This window comes from Gopherus evgoodei, chromosome 1 (assembly GCF_007399415.2).
Source record: "Gopherus evgoodei ecotype Sinaloan lineage chromosome 1, rGopEvg1_v1.p, whole genome shotgun sequence".
NCBI classification, from domain to species: domain Eukaryota; kingdom Metazoa; phylum Chordata; order Testudines; family Testudinidae; genus Gopherus; species Gopherus evgoodei.
In genome coordinates, this window is record NC_044322.1 from 243,710,189 (window position 1) to 243,724,907 (window position 14,719).

Genomic DNA, 14,719 nt, shown 5'->3' on the forward strand with positions numbered 1-14,719 from the left:
ATGTTATGCTATTTCTCTCCTATCATACAATACTCTCCCTGCCACCTTTATACCTCTGTCATCTCTCACCCTTCCCTAAGATTTTTTTTTCCCCAGAAATATTTAACATTTGAGTGGCTGTCTATTCTGCTCTTATATTTCATACAGCTGGATGACCATCACAAACTTTACACTGATTGACAGTTTTTAGACAATAGGATGCCTAACAAGCAGGGGCATTCCCAAAAGCTAAGGCTTGTCTACACAGAAAGTTACTGGGCAGCAAACCTAAATGTGAGTCTCACACCAGCTTGTCAAGCAGTAACACCCTGTGTGAACCCTGCTACAGCACAGTGAAAGTCCCAGAGTGTCGCTTTCCTGCCTAGCAAGCTAGTATGCTATAGATTCACACCTAGCTTGCCATGCAATAGCTTGCCTTGTAGACAAGCCTTATGTCTTCCAACTTGGTAGTGGACTGCACTCTTTTTATTGTATTGAAATTTTTACAGAGACTAAACACAAGAGAAATTAAAGCCTTGTATGCAAATTAAAAGACACAACTCTAAATATTCAGGATGCTACAGGATGCTCACACCTGCACACCAAAATACATGAAAATGTTGTGAGCTTGCAGATTACCAGTCTAGAAGTTGTTTCACATTGAGAACTTGATGGAAGGGAAGTAATATTCCTCCCAATCCTTCTCCCACTACCATCACACACAATATAGACCCACATTTTCAGGATCACAGAAAATACATCTGTAATGCACAATGGGATCACACTGGCCTGAGAGAAGAATTTGTCTGAGTACATTAGTATTTACCAAACTAGAAGTCAAACCTCACCCAACACGCACTCTCGTTCTATTTATCTTACGTTCACATCACAAAACTAATGCATGTGGTTCATCAGTCATGCAGCTCAAAAGAGAGCTGAGGCTGGAATAGCAATGTATTCTGCAGGCCAGGACAGAGGTGCCTCAACGCAGCTACACGAGGAAAGCTTGTGCAACCATACCCAGCTAATGCTGATGCTATTCGTCCCTTGTTTTCATCAGTTCAATAACAAAATTATAAGGGGGAAAAAGCCATAAAAATGCATGTCTTATTTGGGAAAGGTTAGAAAACATGTTTGTTTAATGACTTTAAGAGGAACCTCCCGACCTACGCAGAAAAAAACAAAAAACCTTTCAGTCTTTGTCTGGCTGATGAAAAAGAAATACAGCCAATTTCAGCCACAGGGTTTAAATTCCCTGTGGTGTCATCTCCTTTCTTCTGTCATTAAAAATGAAACCACCATCTCTTCTTAACGCTACAAAGAAAAGAATGTGAAATTGAACTACAGGTGTATAAATATAAATGGTATATATTTGACTGTAGCTCTTCTCCGCTCTTCAAACGTCACTTGTCTTGGCTTAGGCTGTAAGCACTTTGGAGCGGGGATTGTCTCTTCATATGTTTGTAAAGTGTACATGAGGCCCAATTCTGACTATGGCCCTTGAGCACTATGGTAATATAAATACTCAATGATAATTAAAATTCAAGATGAAAAAAAGAAATTCCCCATTGTAAAAACAATTGTGTGGAGGGGTAAGTTTATGGTCACAAAGGAAAATCTGAAAAGCTATTTTATAAATATTTTTGAGTGTGGAAGGTAGTCTGATCAAAGGCTGTAGAAACAGGAAGCTCAAGATTTTTCTACAGCTTGACAGTTTTTAGCAGACATCTAAACTGAAATTACACAGAAATTATGAACCAATACCAAATGTATGACCCAACACACGTTGATAGATAATGTTGACCTGGTATGAGATGATGCCTGATGACAGTAGGTGATTTTGAAATTTCAAGCTTCCTAGGAATCATTTCCAAATTTAAATGAGTAAATACAAATGCATCACCTACATATAACTTGTATAAGGGTATCCTTAAAGACAAACAAACAATCTTTAAACACTGAAATACAAAAGTTGCAGCACTGAACATTTTGCAGTTGGAAAACTATCTCTACAGTTCTGTAGCTACTTGACTTCAGACAGCTTAGTATTTTATTTTGTTTGTATTGTTGGATTTTATTGTTACAGTTGATGACCAAAACTATTTCTGATTAGGAAATTATTTATTTCTCTATCAACAAAGAACTTTCCTTGAACTTTGGGATAGAATCAAGTTGGCTTTATGTGCCATTGAAATCTCAGTCATGGGAGTTATTTATTATTTCTATAATGGTCGTGCCTATGAACCCCAAAGAAAGATCAGAGCACCATTGCGCTAGGCCCAGCATGGACAAGAAACAAAAATTCAGCCCCTGCACCAAACAGCTTACAATCTATATTTCTGACAGGACACAACAGGTGGACACTAATGGATCTCCAAATGTGATAACATTAAATTTTAGTGCTAGCCTGCATCTCCTGGATGTCTGCACATAAAACATGTTTTTACAAGTTTGTTGATGGGAAAGCAATCAGGAATTCCTGTTGTCACAATATGCTATGAAGAAGACATTTCAGCATCTTATTCCATATCCTATGATAGCCCATATCAGGTATTCCTAGATCAGAAACTTTGCACCCTGTTTATATATAAAGTACTGTCTTTTAAATCAGGGCCAAATCCTGCAGACCTTACACAGACAAAACTTAAGCCTACTTTGTCTGAGTAAGGACTAAGAAAAAAAAGCACAGGACATGTATAATAGGTAGGAGTGTTAACACTACCTATTTATTAAGATTGCCCAGCACAACCATTTATAAGACCCTACTTCAGTTGCTTATAATTTTGTCAAACTTTAAGCACGGGAGGAGAGAGGGATTTTCCATGGTGAGGGTCTGCTTCTTCTTGAAATTATTTTGCAAAATTTCAGCCAAAAGTTCAGTCGTTTTTGAGAGCTAGACTAGTAGGAAACATTGTTCTGTCTTGGTTAAAAAATTCTTGAGATCTTTTCTTTGAGAAGCTCTATAGCTCCCATTCTTTGGAGCATAAACTCAAAATTTGGCAAAGGGAGATAGGAGTGGGCTTCTTTTGAAAATCAGGGTTGTGTCTTTTGTAATCTATGAAAATCCACCCAAATCTGAGGAAGTTATAAGCCTCTGGAAAAAAAATTATAGTTCGCACTTCACAGGCAACCCTAATTCTGGTATTTCCTAACTTCTGAGAGCTTGCCTTCACAACCTTATGAATGTTTTTTTTTAACATAGTTTTTTGTGTGCAATATAAAGATAAGTGCTGTATCATGAGTGTATGGTTTGTCTCCTCCACATTAGTTAAAAAACATGTAGAACAGGACAAGAGACTATTGCAGTGAACTATAGAAATCATACAAGGAACTTGTTAAAACAAAATGTAAACAGCAAGCCAATTACCCACACAACATAGATAAGATATTTGAACTATGCCTCAGTCTAGGAATCGCCATTCTATCAACCTGAGTTAACTTAAATGTCCCTTATTACCACAGTACTTGAGCACCTCACAATCTTTAACGTGTAATACAAACACACATACCCCTTGAGGTAAGGAAATACTACTACATCCCCCCCTTTTTTTTTTTAAACAGATGAGAAACTGAGCCACAGAGTAAGAGTATGTTTACAGTACAAGCACTGCAGCTACACTGTTGCAGTGTAGACACTTGCTATAGTAACTGAAAAGATTTTTCCGACACTGCAGTAAATCCACCGCTTGAAGATTGTTAGCTAGGTTGATTGAATTCTTCCCTCAGCCTAGCAGTTGCTACACCTGGGTATAGGTTGGCTTACCGTGTGTCTCAGGGGGTTAATTTTTCAAACGAGTGAGAGACATAGCTAGGTCAATCTAAGTTTTAGGTTAAGATCAGGCCTAAGTAACTTGCCTAAGATCAAACAGAATTCTGGAACAGGGAATTAAACTTCAATCTCAGGCCTTCCAGGCTAGTGCCCTAACCATTGGTACATCCTTCCTCTCGTTCAAGAGTCAGCATTCCAAAAACAGGTACTCAGAAAGCAGGAAAAGCGTTGTTGTTATACAAGTCTTACCTGCTGGGTCTCCCACGTTAAACGCCACCACTCCTGTTCTTTATATTTTTGTCTGTTTGCAAAACTGGAAGGGAAAAAAAAGAGGAAAATGTGTCAAATTACAATTGCACCATGAAAACAAGACAAAATTCCCTGCATGCTCGTAGTGCCCCATGTTTTAAAGAAACTACTTAAGGAGAGCAGGCCTATACAAAATAGTATGAAAAAGCTCCTTGCCTACACAAGCGCACCCACCATTACTACCAAAGAGGAACTGTACTAGCAGTAACACCACAGAGAATTTATTTTTGCAAAAGCCATATGTACACAAGACGTCAGAGCAGGGGGGTTCTGGAAGATGGGGAGAGAACGTCATGATCCTAAGAGACAGGCAGAAACAGAGAAAAACACACGGTTAGCCTGGGTAACATCACACTTTTCATACTGCAAATCTCCCATCAATTGTGAGGATCTATATGTATCTGGAGCCTGATCCAAATCCCAAGGAAATGAATGGGATTCTTTCCACTCACTTCAATAGAAATTGGATCAGGCCATTAACTAAGTTACATCTAAGGATGAAGCACACAATATGCAAGAGATCTTCAGTGCAAATGGGAGGGGAAACTGAAAAGAACTAGTTCTGAGTAGAAGGTACAAAGAAAATATAGCAAGTAGGACCTCAATTCATCAAGGTGCTTCAGCATGTGTGGAACTTAAAGCACACAGATAGTCCCCATTGGGGCATAGTTACAGATGTACATGTGAACCTTGCTGAATCAGGGTCTAAATGGAAAAGAATTGACCTGATACAAAATCAACTGAAGTCAATGTAAAGACTCAATGATTTTAATGGAGTTTGGATTATACCCAAAGAGGTAGGGGAGAGAGGTAAAGTAGGACAGAGAAAGAGGAAGAAAGAGCAAAAAAAAAAAAAAAAAAAATCCAAGTAGTACAAAAAGAGATGGGAGAACTAGAAGCAAAGGGCCATTCTACTCTTAGACTGATGTAAATCCAGAATTACTCTATTGAAGTCAATGCAGTAACTCTGGATCTACATCAGTGCAACTCAGAATAGAATCAAAGAGCACAAACTAATTCCAGAGAGAAACCAAGCAGTATTGAGTATTCCAGCACTGGGAGGCAGTCGGATACTACAATGCTGGGGGCTGTGTAAGTGGACTGATTAAATGATTGGTCAATTAGTAGAAGGTATATCCACTAGCTGGAGATAGCAGGGAGCTTTAAATCAAGACTATCAATTTACTGTTTGTATTTGCTGAACACAATTATTTATAAAATATATGTTTTACTGAATTATCAGTAATAAAAATTCCCTCCTAAGTATGCTCAAATTAATTCTAATAATATTTCTTGAAAGATCTAGAAACATCACAGACTTCATGACTTTCATATTCTTTCACAGTCTTTTTTTTTTCTCTGTTCCTGTTTGAGATTTACAGATGATATGAAACCATGAAAGGGTTAAACCCAGAGACACATGTACCAAAATCCATGTGCTGTTTTTCTTGGATGAACAATTGAGGCTTTCTTTACTACTTCACTGGTAGGCACATCATGAGTTTTGTATATGACAGTGTGAAAGTACTAGTTTCTTTTCAACACAGTTTCACGCTTTCATAAACAGAGACTAAAGTTTTGTAGAAGTACTTTCACTAAGGCATAGTCACTGTTAACATCACATTGCCCAAGTTTTATATAAAAAAATGGAGTAAAAATTAAAGATCTGTATTTGGCTAATCTGTTACTTTTATTTTTTCCTGCAGCTTTCACACTTCACTAAAGTCCTAAACTCTAGAATTTTGGATTATTCATAAAGTATTTGTTTTTATTAAAGAATGGCTCCATCCTGTCTCCCTCTTCACCGTATTTCCACTACAGAATTCCATCATTTCCAATCCTGCCCTCATCAATGCCAATTATCTGACCCTCTAGAACATACTGGCCACGTACATATGCGTATGCTGTGTCCCCCTGTTGTAGCTAGCCAATAGAGAGAAAGTATAAGGCAGTTACTACTACCCACCTCAACGGTGATCTACTTTAGCTCACATAATAGTGATCTGTGTTTATTTAAATGAAAGACTAGGGTTCTAGGCCCAGTTCCCAAGGGATGTCTGTGATTGATCTAATAATGTTGTTCTGAGGACAGCTCAAAGGTTCCTTATCTCTCTTACTAAACTCATTAAAAGCACTAAATAAAAAAAAGGAGTGTTAAAAAAATCAAGAGGAGGATTATAAAAACGGAATCATTTTAACAAAGTCCCTTTAAAAGAAGATACTGGTTTTCTTCTAGAGAAGAAACAGGGCTTATTTAGATGTTTTGAAAGGCAAAAGGTTCCACCCAACCCCTTTCAAATGTAAGCAGAATTTAATGTGAATATCAGGGAACATTTCCCAACACTATTAGCCTCTGGAAGTCTGCAACGGGAAGTGGCACAGTCCCACGTGGAAGGTACATGCATGTTTCATATTTCTATTTGATAGTTATAGAACTGTGTCAAATAGTATAAAACGTTAAATACTATATTATAAATGTCTGTAATGTAACATTCATCTATAGCTCATGTCACTGAAATGTTATCATATCATTTTTAAAGTATATGAAAAAAATGCTACTTACATAGCATTAGCATGTAAATTATGCACATTTTCATTGCAAGAGGGGTGGATTCCAAAACAGGGACAATGGGCTGAGTTTTATGATCCTGAGAATAGTAGAAAGTTCCAGTAGGATGTTTATCAACATGTACCTGTACAATACTTGTTTGAGATATCAGGCTGGAAAATCCTATGAGAACAAGTGTATATCACCTGTCTCTACTGAAGGTTACAGATTCTGTATGTAGGATGTGCCATCCCTGGATCTCAAAGTGCCTTACATACAGTAATGAATTAAGCCTCACTATGCCCTTGTAGAAGAGGTGATCCCAAGGATCTTTACGGAAGTTTTCTGTAAAGCAATATGTCAGAAACTTTGATGAAGAAGCTACATTAAAGCGCTGTTTCTCTTTTCTTTACTCAAAAATCTGTGACTAGTTGATTTTAAATCACAATGCAAGATGACAAATGTCATGCAAACACTCAAAGAGACTAAAGCATTAGGACCAAATTTCTCTAATACAACATCTGTCATGCCAAGTGATGTGTATCTCTCTCTGTCTCTCTCTCTCTCTCTCTCTCACACACACACACACACACACACACACACACACACACACACACACACACACACACACACAGAGCCCTCCCAGGACTCTTGATGGTGGTCCAATTAACACACTTCCAAGTGCCCTACAACTCCATGCAGCATGGTCAGAACCTTAGTTTCCTTGTGCATATACTGTTACATGCTAGATTCTGTGCTAGATACTCAAAAACACTCCTGCCTGCTATTTACAAAGGATAATAAGGTGTACCCTACATAAGATCACTACTCCTCAACACCCCAAGACACCTTGCCCCAGGCCAGAAGTGCCCGTGAACAGAAAGTGCAGAATTTTACCCCTACGTTGTAGTACACTTACTCTTGGATGCCTATCATTTTTTGCACATGAAAATGCTTAGATATTACTTCTGGGGACATTCTGCACCAAAAAAATTAAAAATTATGCATGAAAAAATTCAAAATTCTGTGCCAAAAAATTCAAAATTCTGTGCATATTTTAAAATTCTGCAAAATTCTGCAAATTTTATTTGTCAAAATAACACTATATAATAATGTTAGTTTCAATTATTTTAGTATTTTTTTTCAAAATACCTGTCAGCAAGTATGTCTGTAACAATACAGACATGCAAAAATTTCCCCAAGAGTAGAGAGTTAAAGAAACCACTATGACAACCCAGGTACTGTTTCTCTGCCCCCTTTGCCCTCCCAGAGCCCAGCCGGTGGAGGGGGCGGAAAGACTGTCACAACCCCTCCCCAGCAAGTCCAGCTGTGGGGCACCCCCAGCCAATAAATCTGAAACTCCTCTCCTCAGAGCCCAGCCATGCCCCACACAGATACCTGCACCACCTCTCCCCCCCCAGGAGCCCAGGGATCCAGAGGGAGGCTACATCTACACTACAGCATAAAATCGAAATTACTAAAACCGGTTTTATAAAACCGATTATAAAATCGATTTTATGCGTCCACGCTAGGGCACATTAATTCGATGGTGTGCGTCCATGGTCCTAGGCTACCATCGATTTCCGGAGTGTTGCACTGTGGGTACCTATCCCATAGTTCCTGCAGTCTTCCCTGACCCTTGGAATTATGGGTTACTACCCCAGTGCCTGATGGGGCAAAAATCACTGTCGTGGGTGGTTCTGGGTACAGCCTCACCCCTCCCTTCCTGAAAGCAGCAGACAGCCATTTCGCGCCTTTTTTCTGGGTGAACTGAGCAAACACCATAGCACAGCAAGCATGGACCCTGCTCAGCTCGGTAGCGCGATCGTGGACGTTGTAAACAGCTCACGAATTCTCGTGCTGTCTATAGTGAACCATGAACTGCAAACGCAGGAGAGGAGGAGGCAGCTACGGCAGCACGGTGATGAGAGTGATGAGGACCTGGACACTGATTTCTCCCTAACCGCGGGCCCCTGCACTTTGGAGCTCCTGATGGTACTGGGGGAGGTTCTACCCATTGATTGCCGATTTTGGGCCCGGGAAACAAGCACAGACTGGTGGGACCGCATAGTTTTGCAGGTGTGGGACGATTCGCAGTGGCTGCGGAACTTTCGCATGCGTAAGAGCACTTTCTTTGAACTTTGTGACTTGCTTTCCCCTGCCCTGAAACGCCATAATACCAGGATGAGAGCAGCCCTCACAGTGGAGAAGTGAGTGGCAATAGCCCTCTGGAAGCTTGCAACGCCAGAAAGCTACCGGTCAGTCGGGAATCAATTTGGAGTGGGAAAATCTACTGTGGGGGCTGCTGTGTTGCAAGTAGCCAAAGCAATCACTATGCTGCTGCTACGAAAGGTTGTGACTCTGGGAAACGTGCAGGTCATAGTGGATGGCTTTGCTGCAATGGGATTCCCTAACTGTGGGGGGAACCCATATCCCTATCTTGGCACCGGAGCACCAGGGCACCCAGTACATAAACTGCAAGGGGTACTTTTCAATGGTGCTGCAAGCACTGGTGGATCACAAGGGACGTTTCACCAACATCCACGTGGGATGGCCAGGAAGGGTTCATGACGCTCGCGTCTTCAGAAGCACTGCTCTGTTTAAACGGCTGCAGCAAGGGACTTACTTCCCAGACCAGAAAATAACAATTGGGGATGTTGAAATGCCTGTCGTTATCCTGGGGGACCCAGCCTACCCCTTGATGCCATGGCTCATGAAGCCATACGCAGGCAGCCTGGACAGTGGTCAGGAGCTGTTTAACTACAGGCTGAGCAAGTGCAGAATGGTGGTAGAACGTGCATTTGGCCGTTTAAAAGACCGCTGGAGAACTTTACTTACTCGCTCAGACCTCAGCCAAACCAATGTCCCCTTTGTTATTGCTGCTTGCTGTGTGCTCCACAATCTCTGTGAAAGTAAGGGGGAGACCTTTCTGGTGGGGTGGGAGGCTGAGGCAAATCACCTAGCCGCTGATTACGCGCAGCCAGACACCAGGGCGATTAGAAGAGCACACCAGGAAGCGGTGCGCATCAGAGAAGCCTTGAAAACGAGTTTCATCATGGGCCAGGGTACGGTGTGACTGCTATGTTTGTTTCCCCTTCATGAACCTCTCCCCTTTATTGACTCCTCCTGCAAGCAACCTACCCCCCCCTTCCATTACAGCTTGCTTATGGAAATAAAGTTACTATCATTTAAAAAGCTTGTATTCTTTATTAAAAGTCATTCCCTGTAAGCAACCCACCTTCCCACTTTGTTTAAAAAGCATGTAATTATAAAAAGAGTAAGAGAAATAACAAGGTATCCCGGGAGTGGTTTGGGAGGAGGATAGGAGGGAAGAAAAAGGCCATTAATGTAATGACAGTCTTTTGGTTGGACTGTCCACGGGGGTGGAGTGGGCGGGTGCAGAAAGCCTTCCCCCACGCGTTCTTACACGTCTGGGTGTGGAAGATATGGAACATGGTGAGTACTGAGGGGGTTAAACATGGGCTGGAGCGGCACTCTGTGACCCCGCAGCTCTTCCTGAAGATCCACCAGATGTCGGAGGATGTCAGTTTGATCACGCAGCAGCCCCAGCGTTGCATCCCGCCACCGCTGATCTTCCTGCCTACACCTCTGATCTTCCTGCCGCCACATCTCATCTCGAGCATCCCTCCTGTCCTCACATTGGTCTCTCCTGTCCTCACGTTCACTGGCATCTTTCCTGTACTTTGCTACCACGTCCTTCCACTCCCCCAGATGAGCTCTTTCATTGCAGGTTACTGCCATGATTTCTGTGAACATTTCATCTCATGTCCTCTTCTTCCTCCGCCTTATCTGAGCTAGCCTTCGGGATGGAGTAGGGAGGCTTGAAAAATTTGCAGCTGCATGAGTGGGGGAAAATAGTGATAGAAGGATTATAAGAGATACATTTCACAGAACAATGGTTATACTCTTTCACAGTGAACTACACTATTCACCTTACGTAGCACGTCATTTCACTACAAGGTCGCATTTGGATTCTTTTAGTATTTAGTGCCTGCAGCTGTGGTGTAACAGATCAACACAGACACAGGTCTGGGGATCACAATTCAGCTCGTATGCGGTCATGGTAAGGCCTACATCTAATCACCCCCCCTTTCTCCCCCCCCCACCGCGTGGCTAGTAGCTGGGAAGATTCCTGCTGGCCAAATGCTAAAAAGCTCAGCGCCATTAAGCCACCTCCCCTCCCCCCGCAGGGCTACCTGCAAGGAAAGATTTCTTTTAAGCAGCAGGCAAGCAGCCCCATAGGAAGGGTTAGGGTTAGGGTTAGGGGCCTAGATGATCAACTGGACCTTAGTTCTCAGGCTAAGGGAATTAGATGTCTAATCACCCCCCTTTTCTTCTCCCCCCCCCCACCGTGTGGCTAGTAGCTGGGAAGATTCCTGCTGGCCAAATGCTAAAAGCACATCTTCTCCCTGTTCTTCTGCTTTTACAAGGAGCAGCAGACGACATACTCTACCCCTAAGGGAATTGTCTGTCCCCTTAATAAAATACATTAATTTTAATCAGGTTACCATGAACGATATCACTCTCCTGAGGATAACACAGAGAGATAAAGAAATGATGCTTCTTGAATGCCAGCAATCACTGGGACCATATGCAGCTAGGCTTTGTCATGCAATGATACCCAATTACTTGCTACAGGCATGGCGTGGTAAAGTGTCCTACCATGGTGGACGGAACAAGGCTGCCTTGCCCAGAAACCTTCTGCAAAGGCTTTTGGAGTACCTCCAGGAGTGCTTCATAGAGATGTCCCTGGAGGATTTCTGCTCCATCCCCAGACATGTTAACAGACTTTTCCAGTAACTTTAATGCCAGCTAATGCATGCAAGCCCTCATGGCAAATCAATCATTAAAAAACGCTTGCTTTTAAACTATGTTTTATATTTACAAAGGTACACTCACCAGAGGTAGCTTCCATGGCTTCACTGTCTGGGCTAGTGGCTTGGAAAGGCAGGGACGGTAATTCCGTCTGGGTCACAAAAAGCTCCTGGCTGTTGGGGAGAATGGAGTGCTGTGTGCTTTCAGCAAGCTCATCCTCCTCTTCCTCCTCCTCATCTTCCCCCTCCGCTGAATCCTCATCCATGGGTGAGATTCTAACCCCCACCTTGGAATCCACGGACAAGGGGGGGGTTGTGGTGGCGCAGCCCCCTAAAATTGTATGCAGCTCAGCGTAGAAGCGGCATGTTTTTGGCCCTGATCCAGTTCTGCCGTTTGCTGCTTTGGTTTTCTGGTAGACTTGTCTGAGCTCCTTGACTTTAACTCTGCACTGCACTGAGTCCCTGGTGTGGCCTCTCTCCCTCATGGTATTGGAAATTTTTTCAAAAGTTTTTTCATTTAGTCTTCTGGAACGCAGTTCTGATAGCACTGAATCCTCTCCTCATACAGCAATAAGATCCAGTACCTCTCTTGCGGTCCATGCTGGAGCTCTTTTTCTATTCTCAGGAGACTGCACTGTTACCTGTGCTGATGAGCTCTGCGTGGTCACCTGTGCTGCTGAGAGCTCCACGCTGGCCAAACAGGAAATGCAATTCAAAAGTTCGCGGGCTTTTCTTGTTTACCTGGCCAGTGCAGTAGAGTTCAGTTACCTGTCCAGAGCGGCCACTGGTGCACTGTGGGATACCTCCCGGAGGCCAATAACTTCGATTTCCATCCACACTAACCCTAAATCGATATAGTAATATCGATTTTAGGGTTACTCCTCTCGTTGGGGAGGAGTACAGAAATCGATTTAAGAGCCCTTAAAATCGATTTAAAGTGCCTTGTAGTGTGGACGGGTACAGCGTTAAATTGATTTAACGCTGTTTAAATCAATTTAACTGCGTAGTGTGGACCAGGCCGGAGAAACAGCCTGATTCTTGGTCCCAGGCTTGCATGGAGTTTCCTGCATGCTGGGAACTGCAGCTGCCAGGAATCCTCTAGCTCCCTCTCCCTCCCCTCAGCAGGGTCTTCTGTGCGCGAACTGGGCTTTGCTAGCTCCAGTGACCCCCTAGTGGCAGCTAGCAGCACTGCAGCCCGTATCTGTGGGGGAAAGGAAATTCTGCATGTACAATGTTAATTTCTGCAAAATTCTGCATTGTGCAGTGGTGCAGAATTCCCCTAGGAGTAAGATATGGATGCACAAACTGTACTTACATGAGCAAGCTGCAGTACTTACAAATACAGTTGTTCAGAAACCATGCCTCAAGCCCCTACAATTCATGAGATTGGCTTAAAAATCATGAGATTATATATATAAAAGTTGGAGGCTCTTTTTATTGACCTTCTGGTCTCTTTAGGGTTCACGTTTTCAAGATTTTCTCTACAACCACGAGAGCTAGACTTACTTTTTAATGTAAGTTGAGCCTGTCATATCAAATGATTCCAGTAGTCTGGGCCTTTAGGAAAAACACCAGATATCAAGACTCATGATAAAAGAGAGAGCTGTCAACACTGGCACATTTTCCCCAATCCCAGTTAACCATTTCCATTGCTCATTACAATGAGAGGATTTGTAATGTGCAATGGAAGCATTCATTTAAGTGCCAATGTTCTATTGGTAAGACAGTACTTTAGTAACAGAGCGCCTTTCTTAAACTGAATGCTGAGATTCTCACATACTCACACCACCCAAGGAGCTGGGGCTTTAAGAGGAACACCAACAATCACTAGTCTCAACATAAAATCATGAGAGTTGACAACACTGAAAATGGGAAGTTAAGGGGCTGATTTCCTTGGTAAATCTAGCTTACATCTCCACAACCAAATTTTCCCATGTGCAAAGCCAGACATCCAAAAGTAAGTTCAGCAAAACTTAGAAGCACAATATTAGACATTCATATTAGAAGCCATGTGCAGTCACTTCTAAAAATCTGGCCTTTTCTTTCCTTACCTAACAACCACTTCACATTTGAGGAAGATTTTGTTTATGCAGAAATATTTTTTTTCCATTGAGCCAATCTTATATCAGTAATTTCATCAAATACTGAAATACCAGGGGATAAACATGACTTTTGGGTGTGGCTTACATTATCTTCATAATAAGTCTTCTTTTTAATTTGAACCCTGTCTCACTCGTGCTGGAACTGAGGTGGCCCACTTTTTAACAAAAGAAACATAAGCGCATAATTCATGTCCCCTGCAGATTTTTGTCCCCTACACAGTAATAGATTCTGCCAGGGAGGCACTGCAGTTACACCTTTTGCTCACCAGGGGCTGCTGTGATGCAAGAAGAGAGGGCTGCTGGTTCACTGCAGGAGCAGCCAGCTATGGAGAGGGAGGGGGCACTTTGGTCTTGCCCTCCCTTCTACAAAGATTCTGCACTCTTCCTCTGTCTTGAAATAGGAGCGGCACACACTCTCTCTCTGTCTCTCTCTGTGGATCGAAGACAGAGAAAATGTGTGAGAGCAGTAATAGTCTTTTAGGTCACCCTAACAAGTTTAGGAGCATAAATTCAGTTAAAATAATCCCTCCCCCATAAAAAAAAATTATCCTAGTTATGTGAACCCATGTCTGCCAAATTAAAGTAATGTCATAAGGATGGGCTCTTTTGTGGTATTTTGATACTTCTGCTTCTGATCCAGCTTGGAACCAAGAAGAGGAAAAATGAGAGAAGATGAAACAAATAGTTGAAAATGAAAATGATTTATATTTTAAACACTGAGAAAGATTCAGCTTAAATTTTGGATGGAGATTCAAAGAAGATGGAAGAGTGTTTAGTCTTTATTTTATCAGGACCAAATTGCTCATCCCTTGTTCTTCTGACTTTCTGTCCAAGTCTTTCAAATATCTAATTGTTTCCAGACCAAGTCACCCATTGGATGATGACACATATGCTTGCAACTTATCAGCTGTTTCATGGAGGAAATGAAAAAGAAAACATGACATAAATATAATGCAACTAAGTCTTCTTTGAAAGCAAAAAGTTTCTCTTGTGTGCATACCTCTGAACTGCCTGTCCTCGAGAGGCCTGAATCAAAACCCCAGCTATGAATAGCCCCAAATTTGGAGGAAGTTCCGCTCCCCATAATGGAACAAGTCAAAATATAAACCCACCTCAAACAATGCTGGAAATACAACACAATTCTTGATCTGAAATGCTCTGCTGGGTCTTAGCTCTG

At 42.1% G+C, this 14,719-nt stretch overlaps 1 protein-coding gene across 2 annotated transcripts in view; it reads right to left on the reverse strand.

Annotated features, from left to right (window-relative positions):
* SOX5 (SRY-box transcription factor 5) overlaps positions 1–14,719 on the reverse strand; it is an 880,866-nt gene that overhangs the window by 584,757 nt on the left and 281,390 nt on the right. For both annotated transcript variants that reach the window (XM_030541505.1, XM_030541513.1), the window contains one exon: positions 3,998–4,061. The gene's annotated coding sequence lies outside the window, so the exon portion shown is untranslated. The remainder of the gene's footprint in view (positions 1–3,997; positions 4,062–14,719) is intronic.